At 39.5% G+C, this 11,968-nt stretch overlaps 1 protein-coding gene across 8 annotated transcripts in view; it reads left to right on the forward strand.

Annotated features, from left to right (window-relative positions):
* LOC128894434 (uncharacterized) overlaps positions 1-11,968 on the forward strand; it is a 220,632-nt gene that overhangs the window by 92,205 nt on the left and 116,459 nt on the right. The window contains exon 4 of one of the 8 annotated variants that reach the window (XR_008461538.1): positions 1,489-1,655. The exons of the other annotated variants lie outside the window; for them this stretch is intronic. The gene's annotated coding sequence lies outside the window, so the exon portion shown is untranslated. Of the gene's footprint in view, positions 1-1,488; positions 1,656-11,968 lie in introns of those variants that run through there. 8 annotated transcript variants of the gene reach the window in all.

The raw sequence follows: 11,968 nt of genomic DNA on the forward strand, positions 1-11,968 counted from the left end.
CTGCTACGTAATGAGGCTTCCATCTGACCCAATACGATTCGCAATTCCTCAGTTACCTAACAGTAAGACATGTGGAATGATTATAATAACGTCAAACGCAATTTACAATAGATAAAAAAACAGCGTCTGCTAATTTATTAATTGAATGTTTTGAAAGAGAAGCATAACTATCACGTTTGTGTACATCTAAAGTCTCTTCAAAGGACACGAAAACAGCGTGTGCTAATTTATCAATAGGATATTTTTAAAGAGAATGCTTGCCCGTGTGGACGGAACAGTGGTTCTCTGTGTGGGATAACAAGCAGCGGGAACGAAGTCAAACGGTACGAGCTGTCGGGTCATTGGCGAAGCACAATAACAGGATAGAGAGCAGTACAATAGAAGCTTGGTGCGACGTTTCGTCTTAAAAATGTCTCGAGGAGGCTTGATAAACGCGGGAGAAGCGTGTCGGTGCGCCGCCGGGTTAGCTGAATGCTCAGTTTTAATTCTGGCAGCCAGTGTCGCGTGTCCCGACGGTGTTAAAATCACTAGAACTAAAGGACAGCTACGACGGAAAGTTTATTGGAAGGATGGAGAGTTAATTAAACGAATAAATAACGTAACAAAGCCTCTGCTAGAAGCGTAAAGGGAGCTCGAGCCGGCGGAGAACGGGACAGTCTCGTGCTCCTCTTTCAGAGACATCGCTCTGCAAATATACATACGTATATTCTGTGTCGCCACCCATCCTCTACCCTCCCTACACCCATTGCTCCAGTTCATCCTTTTTCATTCCGTTGAAAGCGGGAAATGCTGTGCGATCCTCACCTTTCTCCCTCTTAATTTTCTCGCTGTTATTGTTTTCGCCTTTTCTTTGTGCGCTCGGTTCGGACCAAAAAGCAACACGATATTCGAAGGACCCACAGGTGTCGTACTGTCGTCCAATGTTTTTTTACGAAGGTGCCTGTTAATTAAAACGATTCTCGTTTTGGCGTCTATTCCACATTTCGTCGTGCCGTTGAAATGAAATATTTCGAGCAGCGGATATCGATGGCAGCATATAACTCCTAATTGAAATGCTACGTTCTGTTCAAATTGTTATAATGTACGAAACATAAAAATTCGTCTGTTCTCGTGTTATATTAATTAGACCGAAGTGGATCCGCTGTACGAGCCCTTACGCAATGATCGAGCTCGAAGATAATGACGTATTATTCTGGGTGCTTTCCATTAAATGTATAGCAGATATTTGAGATTTAAAATTTCAAAGAGATGTACGTTGAGTTTTAAGTTTATTTTTCTGGAACGTCGAAATATTTCCTTTCAACATTTATTCGATTCAATTTTTCGTGTAAACTGACCATGTCGTTGCTTGTGTTCGATAATCACAACGTAATATGTACTCTGCTGTCCAACCAAATACTTCGACAGCACTCTGTTTTATTAAATATATATTTTTACCATGGCTGATCTGTTCAAAATAATCTGTATCATAAAATATTTCTGTTTCAGGTAAGTAATTTGAAATCCACGTACCCGCTTCAAACGTATACGAAATCTTCGAGTCCACGGTACAGTGGTGAGTCGAAACATCCTCTACTAAAGACTAAAGTAATTTTCGGCAACAATTTCAGCACGAAATTGAAACGAACTTTACAGTAAGAAGAAGTCGGTTAAAACTGGCAGCGGCGTAATACCCATCGCTTCATAAATTTCGCTCGGAGTGCACAGTAGTTTCATCCGGACGTAGAAATAGAAGGGTGGGTTGGTTGGTTCTGTCTGTTGTGCGTAAATCATTAGTTTTATCAGCCTCATCCAGCTCGTACTCCTGCTTTATCTATCGTGATAACTGGCCGTTCGCCGAAAAAGCCAACAACAAAAAATGTTTAAAACAATGGCCGAGTCGGTGGTTGGGTCAGTTTCGTCGGATGCGCTGGACTACCGTCGAATATACCGGCATGACAATAGCCCACCGTATACATATATAGCTAACTCGATCACAAATGTCCATCAAGCTAACGAGAAAATGTTGGTGATCGAAGTTCCACGCGTCGTCTAAACTCGTTATATGATGAACGAAGTTTATGGTACATGAACGTGTTTCGATACGACGAAAGAAGAAACAAGCACATTAAATAATGTCATCAAAATACGACTCCAATTTTTATGACGTAAATGGGGACGCGTAAATAAAAAGAACGATGTTATGTATAGGAAAAGTTTTAAAGAAATATTTTATACGAGAAGATCATTGCGTTAACGTTTCAGGCCTGTTCGACTAGACCGAAAGTATCGCGACTTCGTAACAAATTGAACGGAACAATTGTTAATTTAACAGAATGTTGTACGTACATGTACAAATAAACTTAATGTAAAAAACCGGTACGCCTTGAACATATGAGATCTTTCCATTCATAATGTACCAATAGGGCTCAACAATTTTCTTCTTTTTTTCAAATTATTTTATATTAAGTTTCTATCGTGATAAAATGAATGAAACGTAAAATATTAGATCGATTCTTTTTCACTTACAAAAATTCGTCTCTGAAGAGCTTAAACGTCCGATACCAATCAATTGTAAATGTTCGGGGAAACGATTTGCGAATTGAAAAAGAATAATAGGACGAGAGTCACACAAAACATGCCGCAGTACACGGAGTTGAATATACGCCCAGTGTCGGAGTATTAACGTGTACGTAGCCTTCTTTCCGGAGGCTCCCGTCGAGGGCAACTCTTTGTTTAAAACCGCGGTTGAAAATCCGACCAGCCGGGCAAATCCTCTTTTCCCGCGGTTCGGAAATGCTTCGAGCGGAAGCACTTTCGGCGAACGTGACCGCGGACGTCGCGGTAATTACAGCCCGGAGTCACCGCGGTTTTCGAGTCCGCTATACTTTGTCCTTTTTCCAAGGGCTTTCTAGGCTCCCTTCCGCCTCTCCCTTTTCTTTCTTCAAGTTTTTAGCGCAGATCAAACAATCTTCGAGGTGAAGATGGTTCGCGCGAAGATGTTGGCGCCATTTTGGTGCGGGGCGAACTGTCGTAACTAAACTGCGGATTTTTATGTATCTATGGCGAATGAAAATGTGGGGATAGCTATGGGAATGCGCGCACTTTCGGAAACACATTCTTGTAAAAGTATTTTATACTTCAATTTCCTTCAGTCAGGAATTTAGGAATTTAGTCAAAAAAAAATATGAAACCGAGGCATCCATGTCTAAATAAAACTTGCATAACTCGATCCTTTTTTTAAAAACTGAAATTATCTCCATTTCAAAGATACATTCTTGCGATAACATTTTCCAGATAAACTTGCTTCGATGAATTTATAAAGACACCGCACACCACGTTATTACAAACACGAAGAAAAGTCGTACATGTCCCACTACCTACAACTAGCACAACTCATTCTTTCCGAACTTGACCACGCAAGGAACAGCGGTTCGGTTGTTAATAAATCAATTCGCAAAGAACAATAGGAAATCACGGAAGCTGCAGGAAGCGAATACGATTGCCGCGCGACCGACTCGAATCGCGCGTAAACGTTCCTTTCGTTTCGGTTAACGAGCCGAAGGGAGCAGTCGCTCCGAATTTTACAGCCGATTCAATAAATTAGGCGCGATTTCAAGTTGCTCCGGGCGTGCAGCAGTTTACCGGTAAACTTGGGAGTACTCGGTAAATGCGAATCAGAAATAAACGTCGAATCAACGAACCGCTACGCACAGTGATTGTCTTGCGGATCGCGGCGGCGCGGGAAGGGGAAAAAGTGGCGCGGAGCGAGGGCGGTGAAAGCGGTGGGGTTCGAGTTCGATAAAAGTTAAATCTAAGCAAAGTTTACGTTCGTTGGGTCGTTAAAAGTTTTAAGGGATAAAGCACTCGCTTTATTGAAAGACTCGTTACGACGGAATTTCAGGCTGGAACCGTTTTGCGATTCATACCGCGGGCGTATCTTAAAGAGAACAGAGGCCGAACGAGGGAGGAACGAGAGATAGAGTGAGAGAAAAAGGGAGGGCGGGTCGGTTGTGCCGAAACTCGCAGGAGTTTCGAGAAACGGGTCCCGAATAATAGTATCCCAGAGAGGCTGCTGCTGGCTCGTGTATACAATTAAAAATCCGCGGATCCGTCAATGTGGCCTAGTTTCGTCGGGTCGCGAGAGTTGTCTTTCAGAACGCTGAAACGACTAACCGAATGGAAAGCGTCGCTTAAACGGAACCGGGTCCGAGGTAAGGGCCAGAATCTCGAGAATCCAGCTTGCGGATGGAATAAACCGAATGCACACACTTCTACGTGCATACGAATGCGCTCGGAAAGCTTGTGGAGGTATCAGGACGGGTCAGGGTGCGCTCCGGTGTCGAATGGATCTAGGTTTTATAGGTTACAGGATCGAGTGGGAAGAGGGCGGTGAAGTGGCTGGGATCGAAATCCTGCTGATAACGACTAATAGAACCGACGGAGGTGAATAGGTGGAACCCGGGCTGGCGTGCCGTGTAAATAAAAGTGTAAATCCAACGAGGAAATTGTCGTGGTTGGGAGTGCCGGATGAGACGGAGCGGTGATCCTCCCCCGCACGAAACGATGTTAAGGGGTTACATCCACCTAGAGCAGTGGTTCTTAACCTTGTTAGGCTCCCCGCGCTGTTTGGAACAGTCACGGCAAATGAACGACTCGCGGACTAATTTTGATACGCGATGGGAATTCTTCCGACATTTTCCACTCTCTTTCTTTTTTATTTATTTGTATCATTTGCACTCGGTACCATCCCACTGCAAAATACGTAAATAGGAATCGCGACGTATTATATTGGGCGTACAAATAAGTTCGGTGCCTTTTTATCGTATATTCGATGTTTATTTATTAGGTTGTCCCAAAAGTTTCTTTCGCTTTATTCATAAGTAATATATGCACAATATTTTATGTTCTATGTTACATTACTGAATTGTGCACGATTCATTTTGCTCCATTGCTGTTACAATATGAATATCTATGAAATTAGATCGTCTATTTATATAAACACGACCGCATAAAATAATCGAGTGCAACTCGCGAAAGAAACTTTCGGGACAATCTAATATAAGACAAAGGAATACACGTTATGTTTTAAAGTGTTTACCATTACTTTCTACACTCTCCTTCCACTTTTCGGGTAGTTGACGGATTCTGTTTCTATAAAAAGATAGTGTTTTTGATTCGATAAATTCATTAATGCTTTTTTCGACTTCTTCGAAAGATTTGAAATGAGAATCAACTAAGTGGTGTTGTAGCGACCGAAAAAGATGTGCATGAAGCTGTGAAAATGTGCAAAGAAACGTGCATTCTTGTTTCCGTAGATCGAATCCTCTCGTCATAACACGTAAAAAATATCAGGAGATAACTTTCGAAAAATACAAACACTTTGGAAATCTTCCGTAAAGAAACTAATTGTTAAGTATCGTTAATATAATCGTTCCATACAGATGTTAAAAGTTCACATCACGATGAATAGTTCTGCAAATTTTAAATAAATAATTGCTATTCTGTTCTACCAGCAATTTTACTTTTTCAAGACATTACGAAATTGTCCCTTTTTATTACCGTTTATAACAATAAGCTGTCGTTGTCAAATCATTTTGTGCAACTTCAAAACATCCTTTTTGTGTTTTCCTTTGTAACCTATAATGAATTACATTATACACGTCGAGTGATTTCCATAATACAATCATCCTTGTTATTGGAAAAATGGAACGAAATTTTCTTATCACTCGAGACTCTTTTTTAACATCTTCGAAGGTGCTTGAAAGCTTTGCACACTCCATCAATGTTTTTCAACTAACTTCGTACTTATCTTTCATTTTAAGTTTGTTCCAGATTAAACTAACTTAATTTCACGACACCTTAAGAAGCACGTTAATCTAATAACAATTTGCTACGACGAATGTTTCGCTTAATTCAAGTGTATTGATTCTTTTTTCGATTTCCATTGTATTTCTGTATATTTAAGAAACGTATATTTAAACGTACACTTGCAGATGAAAATTTTATACCAAATCCTTCTAAAGGTGATCAAATTGAAGATGCGAAAATTCTAGACGTTTGCAATTACTAAAATATAGAAATTAACTTGTACTATATTATACCTTAAACATACAAAATTGCCTGAAAGATGAGAATGCCTTCGTTCTATTAATTTCGCTAGATTTATCGGTCAGTTTTCTTATATTTCACTGAACATCGTTTCGTCATGTAAATACACGAGCGATTCCAGTGCGCGGTGGGCCACTGCATCTCTGTTTTCGTTGCCTCAGCAAAATCTAGTTCAACGGTAGCCACGGTATCCTTCCATTTATTCGTTTTGCTTACGCCGAGGCTAGAATAGGATCACGTTCGGTATTACGTATCGATAGCATCGCGATGGCGGGTATCCTTGCCATACTTCCGATCAGAGAAACGATCAAAGTTTTCGTCGAGCCTGGCTCAGCCGCGATGAACAAGAGTCGCAGACAACGATTCGGTTCGTCATACTCGGGGACAGTTTCATAATTATCGCCCGTATTTCCCAACGGATGATAAAATATTTCCTGATGGTCGACCGTTCGCAGCGATGCAATAAATTGAATTGCCAGGCATTTGTCACGCGATAAAACACCGGACGCGATCGCACGATGATCGCTAAACACATTATTGCGACATTAATTTTCGCCGCGGCGCGGAGTGGAGCAGAATCTCCCCGAAATTATCCCCGATACTTTTAATTGATAACTCTTTTGATGAGTTATTTGTCTGGATTTTTTATATACTTCTACAATACAATCTTAATCCATAAAGGGAGTTTCATAAGTCAAATTAACAATACTTTAAACACTTTATTCTTAATACTTAAGTCACGTAAATCTCATGCAACTTTTTTTTTATTTTTTTATCGTAGTATTAGCCTGTAATCAACGACCACTGTGAATTACACGTTCAACATTTATATGTGAGTCTTAATATAATTAAAATAAATACGGAACGACTTACGGTTAGAATAACTAATTCTTACATCTAACAATAATTATAAATACTATTTGGCATTAAACGTATATTTCAGAACGTTGTGGTGTTTTCATATCAGGTCTTACAACTTAGAAGACATCATTCCATATTAGTATCCATAATATTAACGTTGGCTGATATTAACTTCGCATACTACTACAAAATATATTTGAAGCTCTGTTTCTTCGAATTAAGTTCATTAAGTGAAGCGGACTTTGGAATTAAAAATCCTGTGAATAGTCTTTTAGTAATTAAGTCGCGTATTATAATAAAAGATATGATACCTTCGGGATTGAATTTATTCCAGTTCGGGTCAAGTTTTTGGACTACCGTCCCAGCGTGCGACGGTCGGTCGGCTTTCGACTTTCGACCGGTTCGGGGAACGGAATTGAGGAAATCTTCCTGTCTGCGAAAAATGTACTCATAAACCGTGGACTTGGCTATTCTTGGAGTTGAGATCTGTGAGTCACTCGAAACGCGAGACACACGTTGTTGCGTTGAAGAACTTTCTCACTTTCTCTCTCTACTCTGCCATCGTCTTGCTCTCTAGGAGGGTATGTTTAGATTCCGGAATTTGCGTGTCATCCCTACCACCCACGCGCGAAAGTAAGCGCAGTACTGTCTCCGGACAAGTGTCGAATTACCGGGTCCACGGTGATTCGACACGAGAAATTTAACAGTGTACAGTACACCGTTGACCGTGAGTGTTAGGACGCCTGCTAACGTTTGTACAAAATCAGATATTTACTGCAAAACATCATTTTTCGATGCCTTTATATTTTTAGTCTAATTAAAATACATGTCCAACTGTGCGTATTTACGATGTATATCGTTGACTTATAACTCTATTCCATTTTATTTATTATAACAACTAAACATCTGCTTACGTATGACTACGAGAGTCTTCTCATGCAACAGAACGCAAATGGTTTTGGATAAAATTTCAACCGATCCTGTACGAGAACTGATCTCCAAAATTATTTTGATTATTAGTAAGTTTACTATACAATTTTCTTTTCTGGTGGATGTTTCGTAATTCCACTAATGTCGAGGCAATGTAGTGGTTTTATTATTGTAATTATTGAGTTTCTTTGTGTTAGTTACAAAAGTACGAAGTATATAACTTGTAGACGATTAATTTCGTCTATTAGGTATGCTGCAGCAAGTGGGAAATATTTCTCCTGGTACACTCTTTTTAAAATAGAAGAGACAGATGTTGTTACGGCAAGTGATCGTGACAGAAGCAATTTATTATGATTGGCTCCGTGAGTCAGATAGGATCTTAACAAGCTGACTATTTCAGATACGAACGTATGCTATTAAGCGTATATAAATAGGAAAATTCAATCTGTAGATCGGTTGGTTTGTCGCGTACGATGTTTTCGTAGAAGTATGACTTATTCGTGAAACGTTTCCACGGTTTTATCATTCCAATGAGAAGGATTTAATGACCACCTTCATCTTTAATAATAAAATATGAAATATCCTTGTAACGATGTTATAATTCCGTGTAATAATTTGTTCTTAAATTCAACAAAAATAACACATAATTTTCTACTATTCATCAAGATTATTAAGAACAATAGAGTTACCGGTAGAAATTAAAAATAAGTATGTTAAGAGATTACAGCTACGAACAAGCATCTTCATTTATTATAACTAGCTCCCAGAATAATCTCTAGAATATTTTATTCTACAACGTTTCATTCCTGAACCAACAGAGACTGATATCGATCTCAATTCGCGGACTATTTTTATCTAGATTAGATGCCGAAGTTACGAATGTAGTCGTCTCCGAACATTAATTTCAAAGTGACCACAGATTTGACAGCCAAAGCGACTGCCCCGCTTGTTTATTCGTTCCAAGTTTAATCCAAATTTCGAGGGCACCGACGCGAGAGGACGTTATTCTGAAATCGACACAATCAAATCCGATCCTCCGAGGTGCAGCTACGTCCTTCCATCGGATATTTAATTATTTTTAAAAATAGACGTTATCATTAAGATGTAGAAAAAAATAATCCTTTGCACTTGCACCCATCTTGTTTCGCAATATCCAAACAGGAATCGTTTCATATCGAATGACTTTGAAATCATATAATTTATTGTAATGGTACTTGGTTTATTTAAATCTTCAGACATTGAATGAAATAATTATACCAAGAATTACGAATTGTATATATTATATTTTTGTAATGTGTAGTATCGTGTATGTATTTACAGTTTTTTGTTTGTTAAACGTGTTACGGTGTGTTCCATTACTAGACTGTAGAGGTTCATGCAAATTCATATTTTTACAGATTCGGACAAAGAGCTAAGATTAAAATTCTTGGTTTATATAAATCTTTATACATCGAAGTAGATAATTACAAACAAGAAATACGAATCGTATATTTTATATTTTTTTAATGTGTAGTATCGTGTATGTATTATACAACTAGTTGTAAATTACCAAGAGATGGTATGCAATATTCTACGGTCTGGGTGAAGTCTGAATTAGGTTTGATTTAGTATATGATGTTATACAAAGGGTGCTACTCTAACGTAACAAAATGACAGATACATATTTCTATTTAAACTAGAGTTATAAATCAAATCAAAAGTGATGGTAGAGAATTCATTCCTAAACCAAATACATTTCGATGGATCTGTATTGGTGAAAAAAAAAAAACAAATATATGAAATTCTTCGCCGCACGCGGGAAACAGCGCTTCCTGGGGGATGAAATTTTTCCGTTCTCGGAACGTCGTTCGTTCTGCCGTTATAAAACGCGAAACACAAACGTTCCTCGAGAGGCGTACACACAATCGGCATGACGACCCCGATTTTGCGCGAACCGTTCGAATACTCTATACGTCCGTCTCTGTGTTCGCGCTGCAACTCCCGCTCGCATAGAATATTCTTTTTTTTTTCCATGGGGCTTTTTTTATCGTCCGCAAAATGGTCCCAACGTGTCGTCTCCGTCGCACTCCCGCACTCCAATCCAAAATGGGTCGAGAGGACGCAACCATTGCTATTATAACGCTGTTCGCTCGTTCCAATCATTTGTAGTTGAAGTCTGGCCAAGTTTCGATATATCACGGGGCCTCTCAATGAGGTGAAGCCAGCCAGTACGAGCTGCCAAAAGGGCGGGAGTTGTGCGCCGACTTAATTAAAAATTAATAGTTCGTTCGCGCAAAAGAAATTAGCGTGCTTTCGCCCGTTGAGCCTCTGTCGATTATTGGCTATTTTTATCGCCCGCTAATCGCGGACTTTTTGACACATTATCTATCAGGAACTTGTTTATAGGCTTTCTAATTTCAGCGTCTGTTTTCTGGAACTTCCGTGGCAGTCGTATGTCTACTCTGAGCGGTCGAAACAAAATATATTGACAGTAAGATTCAGATATATTACACAGGATAGAGAAGTATCAATCGATGAAGCAATCGTTAAATTTAAAGGAAAAATTGGTACCTTAACGTACGCGATCCCAAAAAGCTCACCAAATCGAGAATCTGTACTTTCGTTTTATGGAACGCGCGTACAGGATACATCTACCTCATTATTTCTCAACTTATAATGTCATCCCCTAGATTAACACTGACATGAATTCACGTCACTTCAAATCCTATTCCTGAGTTATGACAAAATTATGAAAATTTGTTTATTTAATACACCAGATATTTGATATTTCTACACATATTTTGTAATTTTTATCTTCGTCCTAACGTTGCAAATTTGCGATGTCCATCTTCAGAATTTCATTATTTTCGTCAGTACCCGGTATTAGAAACGCGAATGTGTTAATATATTAAAGCTTACCTCGTGACGATTAGAAATTCTAATTGAAAGGGGGTTGTTTACCAAGAATTAACCAAGCAAAGAAATCGCCCAAAAATTGCTGAACAAAGTGACTTAAAATTACATCTTTCGAAAATTAGGATCACCTATTTTTCAAAGATAGCCAACCTCGAGGTTCTCGTTAAAACTTTAAAGACAATCGTAACACGCAGTCGCCAAGTAAATAACAATATAAAGTTCAAGTTGAAATGATGGCACCAGACACGTAGCTGTACTCTGTAGCTAGGTCGCGTCAGACAGTCCTCGATATAAGAAAAGCACGTTTTCACCTCAGGTATGATTAATCGAGGAAGACCAAGGGGTGGGTAGAGAAGGCTGCTTTATAAGAAGCAATTCGTCGCAGGCGTGACACATTAAAGGCTCAATCTCCACTCTCGTCGTTTAAAGGAAAAAAGCTGGGGTGAAATGTTTCTCCTCTCGCTGTTTCCGCGTTCCCCTTTATGTTGACGTGCGATTTCAGGCCAGCGTTATACCGCGACAGTCCTTTTCTATTGGCGGACAGCATGGAAAAATGCTCCCCTTGGCGGGATGAATAACCAGAAGTAAGAGAAAGATAAAGGGAAGGTGTTTGCTTTATGAAGGGTAATTCGTGGCAGCCGTGTCGCGGTGAACCTTCAAATCATCCCTAGGCAAAAGCAACGAGAAGGAAGCAATCTTGGTCTCTTGCGTTTCGTCGAGCTTTGCGGCCTTTATGCCTGTACGGTCGTAAAGTTATTTTGACTCGAACGTCGCGTGCCAACTAGAACCTCCGCGTAAACGCTATCACGTGGCCATATTCACGGGACGATTCACCGAGACTTGTAATTTTACTCGTGCGCCAGGGGAGATTGAGTTAATGGAACTATTTAATGTGGCGGGAAATACGATTCGTTGCCAGAAATACTCAAACTTGACGGACACCATTCTAGGATTAAAGGGGTCGTATATTTCTATTGCAATTTGTAATTTACTCTTTGACCGTAGGTAAAGGGTTTTCCAAGAGGGATTTTGAGATTTCAACGTTTAATGACGAAGTATGCCTGACAGGGTAGCTTTGATGGGCATAAGGCATTTTTTTGTGAAGTATTGGGACACATATTTATTTATTTAAGGGTGTAGCTTAGTTTAGAGCTTCAATTTTCAAGTATTCCTTTGGATTTTTTTATTTAGA

The sequence above is a fragment of the Hylaeus anthracinus genome, unplaced genomic scaffold (genome assembly GCF_026225885.1).
Source record: "Hylaeus anthracinus isolate JK02 unplaced genomic scaffold, UHH_iyHylAnth1.0_haploid 3, whole genome shotgun sequence".
In the NCBI taxonomy this organism is placed as follows: Eukaryota; Metazoa; Arthropoda; class Insecta; order Hymenoptera; family Colletidae; genus Hylaeus; species Hylaeus anthracinus.